Source organism: Grus americana, chromosome 1 (assembly GCF_028858705.1).
Source record: "Grus americana isolate bGruAme1 chromosome 1, bGruAme1.mat, whole genome shotgun sequence".
Lineage (NCBI taxonomy): Eukaryota > Metazoa > Chordata > Aves > Gruiformes > Gruidae > Grus > Grus americana.
The window spans coordinates 166,622,981-166,638,218 of record NC_072852.1 but is presented as its reverse complement, the minus strand read 5'-3'; positions in this window follow the sequence as shown (position 1 = coordinate 166,638,218).

Sequence of the window (15,238 nt, the reverse complement as noted above, 5' to 3'; positions counted from 1 at the left end):
GAGGAAGGAATGAAAATCTGAAACACAGTAAACCCAACAAGAGTAGGAGAAGTATGTTTCTTTACTTGATTCTAATATTTTACATTTTTCTTCTACATTTTCAGGAAGAGTGTGATTTTTTTCACATCTAAATAAAGCAAACTGAAAATATTTTTCTCTGGATTGAGAATTAACTTCCTCTACGGCTACAGGAATACCGGTAACAAAAAGGAAAGCAAAACACTCCTTACCACTGACTGGCATCCTGATATGTGTCTTTGGGCAAATACCATAAATATACATCTTCACAGAGATTTTGGGCTTTTTTGAAGAAAACAATTTATTATTGAAGCTTTTTCAAAGTGCAGAAAGTCTCAAATTCATATATTCTGTTTCTTAGGAAAGCGTCCTAGCCAGCACACTGTGATACCATGTAGAGTTTACCAATTCCTTAATCATATTCTTAAGTGAGAGTGGCTCAAACTCCGTGGGTTGAGGGGTTTTGGTTGTTTTGTTTTAGGTGTGGTTTTGGTTTTTTTACAATAGCTATATTCAGAAGATACCTTCTTGATGTAGGTGACCTTGGAAAGATTGTTGGAGAAATTTGCAGTCAGAGAATTCCTACCAGATTAAGATATGCAGATAAATGATTCTTTAAAAGTTAGAAGGAACCTAGATGAAATCTTTGACTGAGAAACTTTAAGGGTAAAAATATTGTTAGCTCTGGGTTTGACAGAGGATTATGTAGGGGTTCTGAGTGGACACACATTTGATGTGTTCTAATTTCACCTACCTCTGTGTGCTAAAGTATGTTTTTATGTATCTATGATTATGTAATTTCAAAGATTAAATCCACTTTAAAAAGACATGTGAGCACTTCAGAAAACTATGAGGATTACTTAGAGAAAGACTAAGGCTAAAACTTTCCCCAAAATGTTATCATAAAACAAAGATGCTGGAGTTAATAAGAGTGATTAAAAAACAGTTCCACAAACTCTGTCTGAGCATCCTGGACAGAACAGATAGGTGAGATTTTGGAAAACTGTAGCCAATGTGACACTAGATTTGATAAAAGTGTTACCTGCAACTAGTAGGTAATAATAGTATAGAATAACAATAGGGAATACTAGTATTCTGGTATCTAGTCTCTGCTTATCCCAACAGGATTGAACTACATATTGCAGAAGTTCTATAGTTGCCAACTTAAGGAGTGTTCTAATAGAGTCATGCTAATGTTCTTGTGACCTAGATGCTTAAATATGGTTTTTAATTATCTTTAAATGTAACCAGATTTTACCCCTGAGATAAAGCATCAAGCAAAGGTGAAAGGAAGAATTCTGCATATACCCAGGCCTTCATTATTTTGTTTTACTCAGTGTAGGTGTCCTAATATGTTAGATGTTGAGAAAATCTGTATGTGTACTTATCCCTCCTTCTATCAATGACAATTTATCTGTCCCACTGTGCATTGTGACATTTAGTCATGAAGTGAGGCGTTGTAGTTCGAACTGTCATAATGCTTATGTCTCTTACTGAGATTTGGGTGGTATGCACCTTGCTGACTCTGGGACTGAAAAATTTCGTGTCAGGATTTCAGGGGTTTTATGCACTACAAGAGAGGATTTGAAAAGTATAAATAGTTTCTACAAATAAGCAAAAAAAACCAGCCAAAAAACCCCCTAAACCCAAAAAGCAAAGCCACAATGTATTAAATCAGAGGAGAAAGCTAAGGTACTACATAAAAAATATCTGGGAAAAGCTGTGGCTTGAAGAAACCATCACCATAATCACAGAATCATAGAATCACAGAAACACAGAAACACAGAATCATAGAATCCTGGAATTGTTGTGGTTGGAGAAGACCTTTAAGATCATCAAGTCCAACTGTTAACCTAGCATTGTCAAGTCCAACCACTAAACCACCTCCCTAAGTGCCACATCTACACGTCTTTTAAATACCTCCAGGAATGATGACACAACCATTTCCCTGGGCAGCCTGTGCCAATGATTGACAACCCTTTCAGTGAAGAAATTTTCCTTAATATCCAATCTAAACCTCCCCTGGCACAACTTGAGGCCATTTCTTCTTGTCCTATTGCTTGTTACTTGGGAGAAGAGACCAACACCCACCTTGCTACAACCACCTTTCAGGTAGCTGTAGAGAGCAAGAAGGTCTCCCCTCAGCCTCCTTTTCTCCAAACTAAACAACCCCAGTTCCCTCAGCCGCTCCTCATAAGACTTGTGCTCTAGACCCTTCACCAACTTCGTTGCCCTTCTTTGGACACACTCCAGCACCTCAATGTCCTTCTTGCAGTGAGGGGCCCAAAACTAAACACAGTACTCATGGTGCAGCCTCACCAGTGCCAAGTACAGAGGGACAATACCTTTCCTAGTCCTGCTGGCCATGCTATTGCTGACACAAGCCAGGATGCTGTTGGCCTTCTTGGCCACTCAGGCACACTGCTGCCTCATGTTCAGACAGCTGTTGACCAACACCCCCAGGTCCTTTTCTGCCAGGCAGCTTTCCAGCCACTCTTCCCCAAGCCTGTAGCAGTGTTGCCTGGGGTTGTTGTGACCCAAGTGCAGGACCCGGCACTGAGCCTTGTTGAACCTCATACAGCTGGCCTCGGCCCATCTATCCAGCCTGTCCAGATCTCTCTGCAGAGCCTTCCTACCCGCCAGCAGATCAACACTCCTCCCCAACTTGGTGTCGTCTGCAAACGTACTGAGAGTGCACTTGATCCCCTCTTCCAGATCATTGATAAAGATATTCAAGAGAACTGGCCTCAGTACTGAGCCCTGGGGAACACCACTTGCGACCGGCCACCAACTGGACTTACCTCCATTCACCACAACTCTTTGGACCCGGCCATCCAGCCAGTTTTTTACCCAGAGAAGAGTACACCCGTCCAAGCCATGAGCAGCCAGTTTCTCCAAGAGAATGCTGTAGGAAATGGTGTCAAAAGCTTTACTGAAGACTAGGTAGACAACATCCACAGCCTTTCCCTCCTCCACTAAGTGGGTCACCTTGTCATAGAAGGAGATCAGATTAGTTAAGGGGGACCTGTCTTTCATGAACCCATGCTGACTGGGCCCAATCACCTGGTTATCCTGCACATGCCACGTGATGGCACTCGGGATGATCTGCTCCATAAACTTCCCCAGCACCGAGGTCAGACTGACAGGCCTGTAGTTCCCTGCATCCTCCTTCTGGCTCTTCTTGTAGATGGGTGTCACATTTGATAACCTCCAGTCAACTGGGACCTCCCCAGTTAGCCAGGACTGCTGATAAATGTCAGAAAGTGGCTTGATGAGCACTTCCACCAGTACTTTTGGGTGGATCCCATCCAATCTCACAGACTTGTGTGTGTCTAAGTGGTGTAGCAGGTCAGCAACCATTTCCCCTTGGGTTCTGAGGGCTTCATTCTGCTCCCCATCCCTATCTTCTAGCTCAGGGGGCTGGGTACCCACAGAACAACTGGTCTTACTGCTAAAGACTGAGGCAAAGAAGGCGTTAAGTATCTCAGCCTTTTCCTCATCCTTTGTCACTGTTTGCCCGCACATCCAATAAATGATGGAGATTCTACTTAGCTGTCCTTTTGTTGTTAACGTGTTTCTAAAAACATTTGATATTGTCTTTAACTGCATAATTTTTAGTGCGCTTGGGATTTTATATAGGATTCCCAGCCAAAAGCTCTGTTCTGCTGTATATATGTAAACCAACTCTGTGTTGCAAAAGAAAACAGCAGGTGTTATTTTTTACCTAGTATGCTATTAGAAGAACAAATGCCCAAGTTTTGATTGTGCAAGCAGCTGCCAGTAGATACTTAAACAATTGTCTGCTTCTTGAAGTATATAGATGCTTCACTAGTCAAGTAAATGTGTATATTTACATGAAAGGTTGAAGACACTATATTTCCTTTTTTTATTTGTTAAAAGCTTTTAATTTTTGTGCTAATTAAACCTTAACTGGGCAAAAAGAAAGTGCTAGAATTCTGGGTGAGATTGGTGGCACTTACCCAGCAAGAGACCCATCTTCCACTTCTTGTTCTTTTGAATATTTAACAGCTTAAAACACAACAGAAGAACTTCAGTGATTATGAACAGGATGGGGTCTTTAAATTTGGCCTCACTCTTTTTCAACTGATTTAATATTTATGATGTGGGGGAGCATTCTGGGAGTGCCTGAAGAGTGATTTTACTAGAATTCCAAATGCTTTAAAAAGGTTTGGGTTTTTTTGTTTGTTTGGGTTTGTTTGGTTGTTGTTTTTAAATATACTGCATAGTTCTCCAGTTGTTAAGGTGCAGTCTTCAGGTTGCCTGTGGCCTTCAAAGCTCTTTTATTCATGCACGAAGGATTTTTTTTAATTGTGGCCAACCACTAGCAGAACTGTAGTAATTTACTTAAAGATTATCAAAAGTGCATGCCTCTACGTCAAAGTCCTTGCAACCATGAGCATCAATAAATCTCATCTAAAGTGGCAGTCAATAAATGACCACGTACTCAGACTTTACACTGAAATTTTGAACTCTGATTACTTCAAATAATTGGCAAAAAAAATAGCCAAATAAGCCTTTCCCTGCAATTATTAAATAATAGTGATATTGAATCTCTCCTTTTATAACTTTTTCTGTATAAAACACATCATGTCACATCATGAATATAACAGCATAGCATTTGGATTATCACTTTATGTATTCCTTTACTTGATATCCATTGAGTGGCTACCAAGAGCAAAACTCTTGACATAGTATATATAATTTGTATTGAGAAAGCTTAAAGAAGATAGCTACTGTTAAAGTTCAGAAGTGCCTATGAGTTAAGAAATAATTTTCTTTTAGAAGTACTTCTTATATAAGAAATCATAAGTTGAAATAAAACGTATACAAAGATATAGGTGCTACTTCCTAATAAATAGCAGGATACTGGAAAACAAGGCAGAGATTAAGGAGGGTTTAAGTTTTTGCAGAGAAGTGATCAGAAAGAAGGCATTGTAACTGTTCCCTTATATATAAGCCTGACTTATATTCTGTTTCACAGAAGCAAAATCTTCAGATTTTATTCCCTGCTATAATAACATAAGATACATTAACTGGGGAAGACTTCTGCTCAGTAATTGTGCCAGACAGTCTTGGGAAGTACTTTGGAGGTAGTCATATTCTTAAGAAGTACATGAAAAGGGTGTAAGGATTTTGTCCTATCACATTTCAAAAGAAAAAAGTATAAAAGAAAGGGTGGAAAGAAAAAAATGAGTTTCAGTTAACTACAATGGTGAGACTGAACTAAAGCAAGTGGTAAAGATGAATAGAATATAAATACATTTAGTACTGGGGCTATGCAACAATAATTTTTCAAAGAATCATAGAATCACAGAACCATGTAGGTCGGAAGATGACTTTAGAGGCAACCTAGTACAACCTTCACTTCAAAGCAAATCCATTTCGAGTATGTTGTCCAGTTTTGTTTCAAATGTCTCCCAGGGTGGAGCTTCTGCAAACTCCCTCAACAACCTCTTTGTGTTTGATCCTCCTTGCAATGAAAAAACTTTTCTTATATCAAGACATTGCAACTTGTGTCTGTTTCCTCTTGCCCTTTCATAGTGCAATTCTCAGAAAAGTCTGGCTTCATCTCCTTCATACTGATCCATTAGGTATTTGTAAACAGCAAAACAGTTTCCCCTGAAACTTCTGATCAAACCCAACTTTCTTGGCTTCTCCTTATATGACATGTGCTCTGGACTTGACATTTGCAGTTGCTGAACTTCTTGAGGTTCCCTCTGGCCAATTTCTTCAGCCTATTCAGGCTCCTCTGAATTGCAACTTTACTCTGCAGCATATCGACTGCTCCACTCAATTTAATGCTGTATGCAGACTTACTGTGTGTGCAGTCTGTGTCCCGTCCCACTCGACGGGTTAGGGTCAGGTTAACTTTTTAATTCCCTGCGCAGTAATCAGGAGTAAAGACAATTGCTCTAGAAGTTCAAACAAATCACAAATTTACTTAAAACTCAGTGGAACTACAAAAGATAGTGGCTTGCCAAAAGTCATAACAATACTTAAAACTTAGCAGAACTATGAAAGGTAAGGGTTTAGCAAAACTTGTGACGATATTACCCTAATGTGCTGAAAATGAAGTTAGAGACAAAGAGAGTGATGGAGAGGAAAAGAAAGAGGGAAAGAAAGAAAGAAAGAAAGAAAGAAAGAAAGAAAGAAAAGAGAAAAGAGAAAAGAGAAAAGAGAAAAGAGAAAAGAGAAAAGAGAAAAGAGAAAAGAGAAAAGAGAAAAGAGAAAAGAGAAAAGAGAAAAGAGAAAAGAGAAAAGAGAAAAGAGAAAAGAGAAAAGATATCACCACCCTTGGATCCAGCGATGTTCTCTGCTTGTAGTTGTAGTCTTCAGGTGGGGGGCGCGCACCGAAAACTTATGTTTCCACTTTTTATAACCCGATGTGCCTGCCCCATAGGCGGGGGTCTGTCATCACTGAGCAGGCGCAATATGTGCTCAGGAATGTTCAGAAATGTTCTAGAAATGAGTCGGTGGGTTGTGGGGGTCCTGGGGGTCTCACTGTACCCCCCCTTCAGGGCTGACCAAGTGAGTGGTGATCTGTCACAGGCACATGGTGCACAGGGCACAGATGGTCTTTGTTTACGTGTTTCAGGAATAGAGGAGTGGTCTCACAAGACGTTATCTTGCCTCCGCAGGCTCCGTTCTTGTTCAACACTCCCTGGTCATCATCAGCCCATCCCTGTCCATGTCAAGACGGGTGTTTGCGACATTCACTTGTTATCAGAGCCTTACAGTCTGTTATATCATTCAGACAGGTAATAAAGGCTTTAAACAATACTGACCCCAGAACTGATCCCTAAATGATACCACTACTAATTGGTCACCAGTTGGACTTGGTACTGCTTACCATCACTTTTTGAGTCTGTGAATCCAGTCAATTTCTACCCATTTTATAGTCAGCAATTGCCTGTATAATTGCTTGCACCCAGCCTCATTTTCTGCTGGTAGATATGGGGGTGTTGACGTCCACCAAGAGAACTAGGGATTTTAAGGCTTCTTCCAGCTGTCTAAAGAAGACTTCATGTACTGGCTAGCTGTAGTAGATGCCTATTTCAACATCACCCATGCTGGTCTCTCCCCTTACCGTTACCTACAAGCTCTCAAGCAGCTCATTCCCAGTTCCAAGGCAAAGCTGTGTGCACTCCAGTCACTCCCTTACATTGAGTACAACCCTCCCCCTCACTTTCTTCACCTGTCTTTTCGGCAAATCCTGTGCCCAGTCACTAAGGCTCCAGTCATGCAACCTATTCTACCACCTCTCTCTAATTTCAGTGAGGTCATAGTTCTGCAGCTGTGAAGTGACTTTTAGCTTCTCCTGTTTGTTTCCCATGCTGCATGTGTATGTATCCAGGCATTTGAGATGGACCCCAGCCATGCTGCTTTCACAGGGAAAGTGCAAGAACCTCCTCCATCATGCAGTGTCCCAGTCTTGATGCTGTGTAAGCATTGTTCAGCAATAACTAAAACATCAGTGTGTTACCAACACCATTTTCAGCACCAATCCAAAACACAGCCCCATACAAGCTACTATGAAGAAATTTAACTCTATCCCAGCCAAAACCAGCACATTCAGACAGTTCTTCACTGCCCCTCCATAGCTTCGCTTCTTTTCAGATGATGACAACCCTTCCCTGATGTACCTACTTTAGACTTCCATCCCATTTGTCTGATGGATCCTGTCCCTTGTAGGCAGTCCTTTTACCTCAAAGAGGGTCCCATAGTCATAGTAGCCAAACTCCTGTATGGATCACCAGCCGCTCAACCAGGTGTTGATATGCTGGTGTGTCCACTTCTGCTTCAGCCTTCCCCCTTTACTGGAGTGACTGAGACCTTCATCTGGGCCTCCAGCGGGAGTAACCATCCCTGCCACTCATTGTCCTTTGCTTCCTTCCTGCTCCCAGAGCTCTGTAATGACTCTTGACATGTGCAGGGTTTCCCCTGGCAGTATCATTGATGCCTACATGGATGAGCAGCAAGGGAAATAGTCGGAGGGCTGGACAAGCCTTGTCAGTCTCTGAGATCCAAGAGGCAATGAAGTGGCAAGTAGCAAACCTTCCAAAACATCAGCTTTGGTCAGCAAGTGAGTGTCTCCATTCCCCATAAGAAGGTGTCTCCAGTGACTGTCACCCTCCTTTTCTTCTTTGGTTCAGGCTGAGGTGTCTCTGATGCCTGCCTAACTGGAGGTCATCTTCCTCAGCCATTGCCAGGGCACTATACCTGTTCAGTAACTGCAGAACTGCAGAAAGAGAAGGAGCTTTGCTGTGTTACTGTCATGGTTTAGCCTCAGCCGGCAGCTGAGCACCACATGGCCACTCGCTCACCCTCCATCCCCCAGTGGGATGTGGAGAAAATCGGAAAAAGGTAAAACTCATGGGTTGGGATAAGGAAAGGTTACTGGGGCAGCAAAGGGAGAGGAAAATAACAACAACAGTACTAATAACAGAATATACAAAGCGGGTGATACGCAGTGCAATTTCTCACCTGATGACCCCACACTCAGCCTGTCCCACAGCCACTGCTGCTCCTCCCCAGCTAGTCCCTTTTATATGCTGAGCATGACATCATATGGTGTGGAATACCCCCTTTGCCTAGTTTGGATCACCTGTCCTGGCTGTGTCTCCGTCCCAGTTTCTTCTGCAAATTAACTTTATCCTAGCCAGAAACCAGGACAGTTGTCAGAAGTTGTAAGTTTCTAGCCACCTCCATCGTGGGCATCTCCATGCACTGCTCCCTGTTAGGATAGTCTCCAGTTGTGTCTCTCTTCTTGGAGCAAGAGCTGTTTGCTCTGTATGGTCTTTGAAGACCCCATGAATCTCCTGTTCATCCTCCCTAATGGTGCAGAGCTTGCTCACTTCCTCCCACAGCCCTTTCAGCTGGTGACTCCGCACCTCAACCAGAGCACATCTCCCACAGGTGAAGCCACTGCTTAGGCCCTGAAGAGAGGCACCAGGCACTGCTAGGGTGTTCCCAGAGCAGCAGGCACTGCCAGAGACTAGGATGGCAGCACCTTACCACAGGAGTGGTCTGGATGGAGGTCTCTGCTGTGATAGGAATAGCTACTCCAGTTGGTGTTGGAGATGGTGCTAGCTCCATCAGTGCACAGTTTTGAGTAAAGATTCTGGGTCTCATTGTGCCCTTACTTCACTAACTACAAAGACAACTGCCTTTGCTCCATTTAATGACATATTTTCAGGAGCTCATGTTAGTATGCCTTTATGTTGATTCAGACTTGGTTAATAGCTGTGTTTTACAAGAGTCTCCTGTTAAATAGCACTAATAAAAATTATGGAATCTGATTAAAATACTGCAAAGTACTTCTATAGAAATGAATATTGTTGCGTTCTTTTTAATTTTAGTAAGCTGAGCTATCATAGACTACTGGATATAACTGAGCTGTAAAAGTGTACTGGATATATCCTACAAGAGTATATGATATCATGGTATCATTTCTTGTACTCTAGTTCTGCATTCTCTGTTGTGTTGGGTTTGCATGGCAAGGTTTTGGTAGCGGGGGGGGCTACAGGGGTGGCTTCTGTGAGAAGCTGCTAGAAGCTCCCCCTGTGTCTGATAGAGCCAATGCCAGCCAGCTCCAAGACAGACCCACCCCTGGGGTGGATTTGATATCACCTCTGTGATAAGATATTTAAGAAGAAAAAAAACAGTTAGGAAGAGCTTTTGCAGCCAGAGAGAGGAGTGAGAAGATGTAAGAAACTCTGCAGACACCAAGGTCAGTGCAGATGGAGGGGGAGGAGGAGCTCCAGGCGCCGGAGCAGAGATCCCCCTGCAGCCCGTGGTGAAGACCATGGTGAAGCAGGCTGTCCCCCTGCAGCCCATGGAGGAAGGATGAGGGGGTGTAGAGATTCCACCTGCAGCCTGTGGAGGACCCCACGCCAGAGCAGGTGGAGGCACCTGAAGGAGGCTGTGGCCCTGTGGGAAGCCCACGCTGGAGCAAGCTCCTGGTAGGACCTGTGGACCATGGAGAGAGGAGCCCACGCCAGAGTAGGTTTGCTGGCAGGACTTGTGACCCCATGGGGGACCCACGCTGGAGCAGTCTGGTCCTGAAGGTCTGCACCCCGTGGGAGAGACCCACGTTGGAGCAGTTCGTGAAGGACTGTCTCCCGTGAGAGAGACTCCATGCTGGAGCAGGGGAACGATGAGAGGAGTCCTCCCCCTGAGGATGAAGAAGCGGCAGAAACACCATGAGATGAACTGACCGTAACCCCCATTCCCTGTCCCCCTGTGCCGCTGGGAGGGGGAGGAGGTTGAAGCCGGGAGTGAAGTTGAGCCCGGGAAGATGGGAGGGGTGGGGGGAGGTGTTTTAAGACTTGATTGTATTTTCTCATTGCTCTACTCTGTTTTGCTTGGTAATAAATCAGATGAATTCCCTCTCTAAGTTCGGTCTGTTTTGCTCGTGACAACAATTAGTGAGTGATCTCTCCCTGTCCTTATCTCGACCCACAAGCGTTTCGTTATGCCTTTTCTCCCCTGTTTAGTGAATGAGGGGAGTGAGAGAGCAGCTCTGGTGGGCACCTGGCCTCCAGCCAGGGTCAACCCACCACAGGTCTATTTTGCTTGTCTTGCATGTACAACGTAACTTAATAATATGCTGACTTTTTTTGGTGCAATTGATGGAAACTGTTCCCTGTTAAAGTACCAAGAAATGTTTTCAGAGCTGGGAGGTGAATGAAAAACTATTGTTTTTTTCCTGCTTCATTAGATCTCGTTCATAGTCTTCACATCACATTAGGTCTGGTTATTTTTATGAAATGTTATTTTGCTCACAAATATTTGATATACATTTAAAATTATAAAAGTATACATAGCCAGTGATAAAGACAATTAGGGAGATTTCTTAAAATACGGACAAGACACTAACAGGATATGCTCAGGACATCTCTATCTATGTATTTACATTTAGATCAACAAGAGACATTGTCACATCATCCAGGCAGTTGCAGAATATATCATTGTAATGTACTACCTATTAGGAAATAAAAAAAATTTAATAGGAAAAAAAAAAAAAGAAGATAAAATTAAAGAATAGAGGGTGGATTTTTTTTGTGTCTTTTAGCCTATTTCGAGCCTACTCTGTTTTGTAGACAGTTTTCTGAAAACATGTTTATGAAATTTATTATATTGCTTAGCCTAAATTTACAATATTACCTTTATCTCATTTATTTTGAACTATAAAGAAAATGAGCTTTTACATGTAAACAATTATACTTTATGAAGGAACCTTCTAAAATAACTTTTAAGTGCAATGAATGGATGATTTGAATTTAGTTTCCTTTTTATCAGGAAAAAAAGTATTGTGGTAGCATAGCTTAATTTCAAATCATGTTCCCAAAGGAAAACTACAAACTTGAATTTAATAAAGGAGATTAGGACTTCAGATGAATTGCATTTCTTTGTCTTGTTTTCCTTTTAGAAGAATTTTTGGCAATGCTGAAGGACTAAGATGCCTAAGGATACAATTCAACCAACAGAACTTCAGACATCTCTAATGGAGCTGTCTAGAATTCTAAAATACTCTCATAGTAAATAGGGAGGTACAGGCCATTTTAAGGAACAATTTGGATGATCATATGTACAAATCTTATTTAGAATGAGGCAAGTCATGCCCTAGAAGAGCTCATGTCCTTCTATTCATTCTAAAAGTATTCTGGGATATCTTATTTAGAATCAGAGAATTATAGAATATCCTGAGTTGGAAGGCACCCACAAGGCTCAGTAAGTCCAACTCCTGGCTCCGCACAGAGCAACCTAAAAGTTAAATCATATAGCTAAGAGCATTGCCCAAATGCTTCTTGAACAATGACAGGCTTGGACACATGACCACTTTCCTGGGAAGCTTGGTCCAGTGCTTGATCACCCTCTCAATGAAGAACTTTTTCCTAATATCTAATCTGAACTTCCAGTGATGCAGCTGTAAGCCATTCCCTTGTGTCCTATCACCAGATACCAGAGAGAAGAGATCAGCATCTCCTTCTCTGCTCCCCCTCATGAGGAAGTTGTAGACAGCAATGAAGTCACCCCTCAGTCTCCTTTTATCTAAGCTGAACAAACCTAGTAGCCTCAGCCAGTTCTCATAAGTCATGCCCTCTAGTCCTTTCACCATCTTTGTTGTCCTCCTTTGGACACATTATAATATCTTTATATCCTTCTTACATTCAGGAGCCCAAAACTGGACACAGTACTAGAGATGAGGCTGCACCAATGTTGAGTACAGGTGGACAATCCTTTCGACTGGTTAGCCATACTGTGCCTGATGCCCTCCAAGGACACAGTTCGCCCTTTTGGCCTCCAGGGCATATTGTTGACTCATATTAAGATTACCATCAACCAAACCTCCCAGATCGCTTTCTGCAGGCCTGCACTCCAGCCTCTTGTTCCCCAATCTATACATCCATCCAGGATTACACTGTCTTGGGTGCAGAATTCAGCATTTGCTCTTGATCTCTCTGTAAGGCTTCTCTACCCTTGAGGGTATCAACAACTCCTCCTAGTCTAGTATTGTCAGCAAATTTATTTGTGTGCGCTCAACTCCTGTGTCCAAGTCATTAATAAAATCATTGAATAGAACAGGCCCTAAAACTGAGCCCTGGCGAACATCACTAGTGACTGGCCACCAACCAGGTGTTACCCCTTTCCTAGTCAGCTCTCTTAGTACCTGTATCAAAAAGTTATCTTCAGCGTGCCTCAGGAATTTCCTGAACCTGTTTGTGTCTACTGTATGATAATCCCAGTTAACATCTAGGAAGTTGAAGGACAAGGGCAACTGATATAAAGATTTCCCTCAATTCCTTACACAATAATACATCCATGTCATCATCCTGGATAGGTGGTCTACAGTAGAATCTTACAACAACATCTGCTGTATTAGTTTTTCCCCTAATCCTTACCCAGAAGGTCTCAACCATGTCATCTCTAAGTGTGAGTGTTGTACAGTCCAACCCCTCCTTTACATGAAGCGCTACCCCTCCACCTCACCTGGAACCATCCATTGAATGGAAGAACTCTTGGTAGACTAAGTAAAGATGTGCAGTTATTTCACATAAATCTCATCTTGGATAATTTGAGTACATACCAATTTACACTGGAACTTGCAATGCTAAAAGCTGTAGGTGTTTTTCAGAAATTCAGTCTTACAACTAATGTATCCTAGGTCAATATTAATCTACAGCAAAATCTGGTCTCCATAATAGAATTTATTGCTTCTTTACTTATAAATAAAAGATATATGAAAGTCCCCTAAATGGCAGTGAAAGAACCCTTCTGAAATCAGATGAGATTTACCTGTGTCTTTTCTATCCTTACAAGTTACAATAGGGCAGTTATACATAAACCAGATAATTTAATATAATTCAGATATATTTACATAAGCATAATATACAAACCATATGCAGATTTACAGATTATCTGATCCATCATAATCACACAGCCATAAATATGTAGGTCTTGAAGGTACTTTTAGAAAACATCTCGTCTGTTTTTTGCTGAGGAAGGATAAGCAAGTATACTTGGCTTTTGTTTGTTTAACCCACTCTTAAAAATCTCCAGAGGAAGATCTCAAAAACTTTTAGTATCTCATGATCCTCGTATTTAGAAAATATTTTGCTTTGTTTCCCTCCACCCCATAATGTCTTAATAACCAAATTACTAAAGAGAACAATTGTGTCACCAGCCTCCCTGTAACATTTTCCATGTTGAGTCTTTTTGCATCTTCTCTTAATCTTATAGGTATGTCTGTTTTCTTCAGCCTCTACTCAATTAATTTTGTTACTTTCCTCCAGACTTCTAATATCTTCCTTAAGAGTTGGTGCCTGAAAATCAACATAATAAGGTATCTTCCTTCCTGAATATCTTCACGATTAGGGAAATTGGGGAGGTAAGGAGAGGAAAGGACTGTTTTATTAATTTAAGAACCTGTTCTTATAAAACACACTTTATCACAGCTGCAGTCTTGCCAACATCAGATAGCAGAAAACTATTTTTCTTTTACTATTACTATTTACTATTACTATTTTTGCCTGAGATGCAACAATCTTATTAATCTGTCTCAGAATGGGATTTACCTTTTCTGTTCAAAACTAGTTTTCAGTCCGTTATAACCTCCATATTTTTCTCTGCAACACTGTGGCTTTGCCATTTTTTCCTCATTTCATAGCTATGTATTGGATTTCTTCTGTCAAGTACTTTATTGAATGTAATCCTATTGATTTGGGTCTAGTTGTCCAAAACTTTGATAAAATTCTGCTGTCATCTTTTTAAGTGTTTTTAACCTCCTTATTTTTGGGGTCATACACAGTTTTCCTAAGTGTAATCTCTATCAATCAGCTAAGTAAATAATTAAAAAGTTGAATAGTACTAATCGCATGACAGATATCTACAGGACCTCAGTTGAAATGCCTTACCAATTAGATAACAAACAATATTTAATCTCTTACATAGATAATAATTTCCTGTAATAATTGCGCAGAGGGAAGGTGTTTTCTGTGAAGATATCATCTTCATCAGTAGGGAAGCTGGGTAGAAAAGGAGGATAAAGAAAAGCTTTATTATGAGTTTTGTGACCTAATTTTCTATCCACACAAAATAGTGGCCTACTGGATCACAAATTTAGAGAAAGCTATCAAGTGACTAGAAGGCAGAGAAGGAAGTGGGTATTTCCTGTTTTATTTAAATTAACTATGGGCTATAAAAGACTGAAATAAGTTAGAGAGTCCTATTCAGAGTTGTCTTCATAGTTAGGCACAAGCAAAAGCAACCTTTCATATTTGAATGCAACATGTATAAGTCCTATTTACACTAGTCTTGCACATAGAAGTCATGTCTTGCCTGGGAGTCACTGTTATAATATTGTTATCTCTGCCTGAAGTAAGTGGTTTAAATCTCATCTGGGAAAGACTAATATAGTCATGCTCATAGTAATTACTGTAATAGATACAATAATTTATATCATTCCTATCTATCAATTAATTATCTCTATTAGTGATCTAATTATTGATGATCTACTGTGTGTAGAAGGAAATACTGTATTTTATATTTAGGAAATAATTTTCGTTCTGCAAAAAAGAGACTTGCATTGGTTTTTTTTTTGCTGTTGAAGAGTTGCTATCCACAAATTTCATTAAATATTTATCTACCATTACGCACATATATTTCCAACCATGTATATACTCTTAACAGTCACATG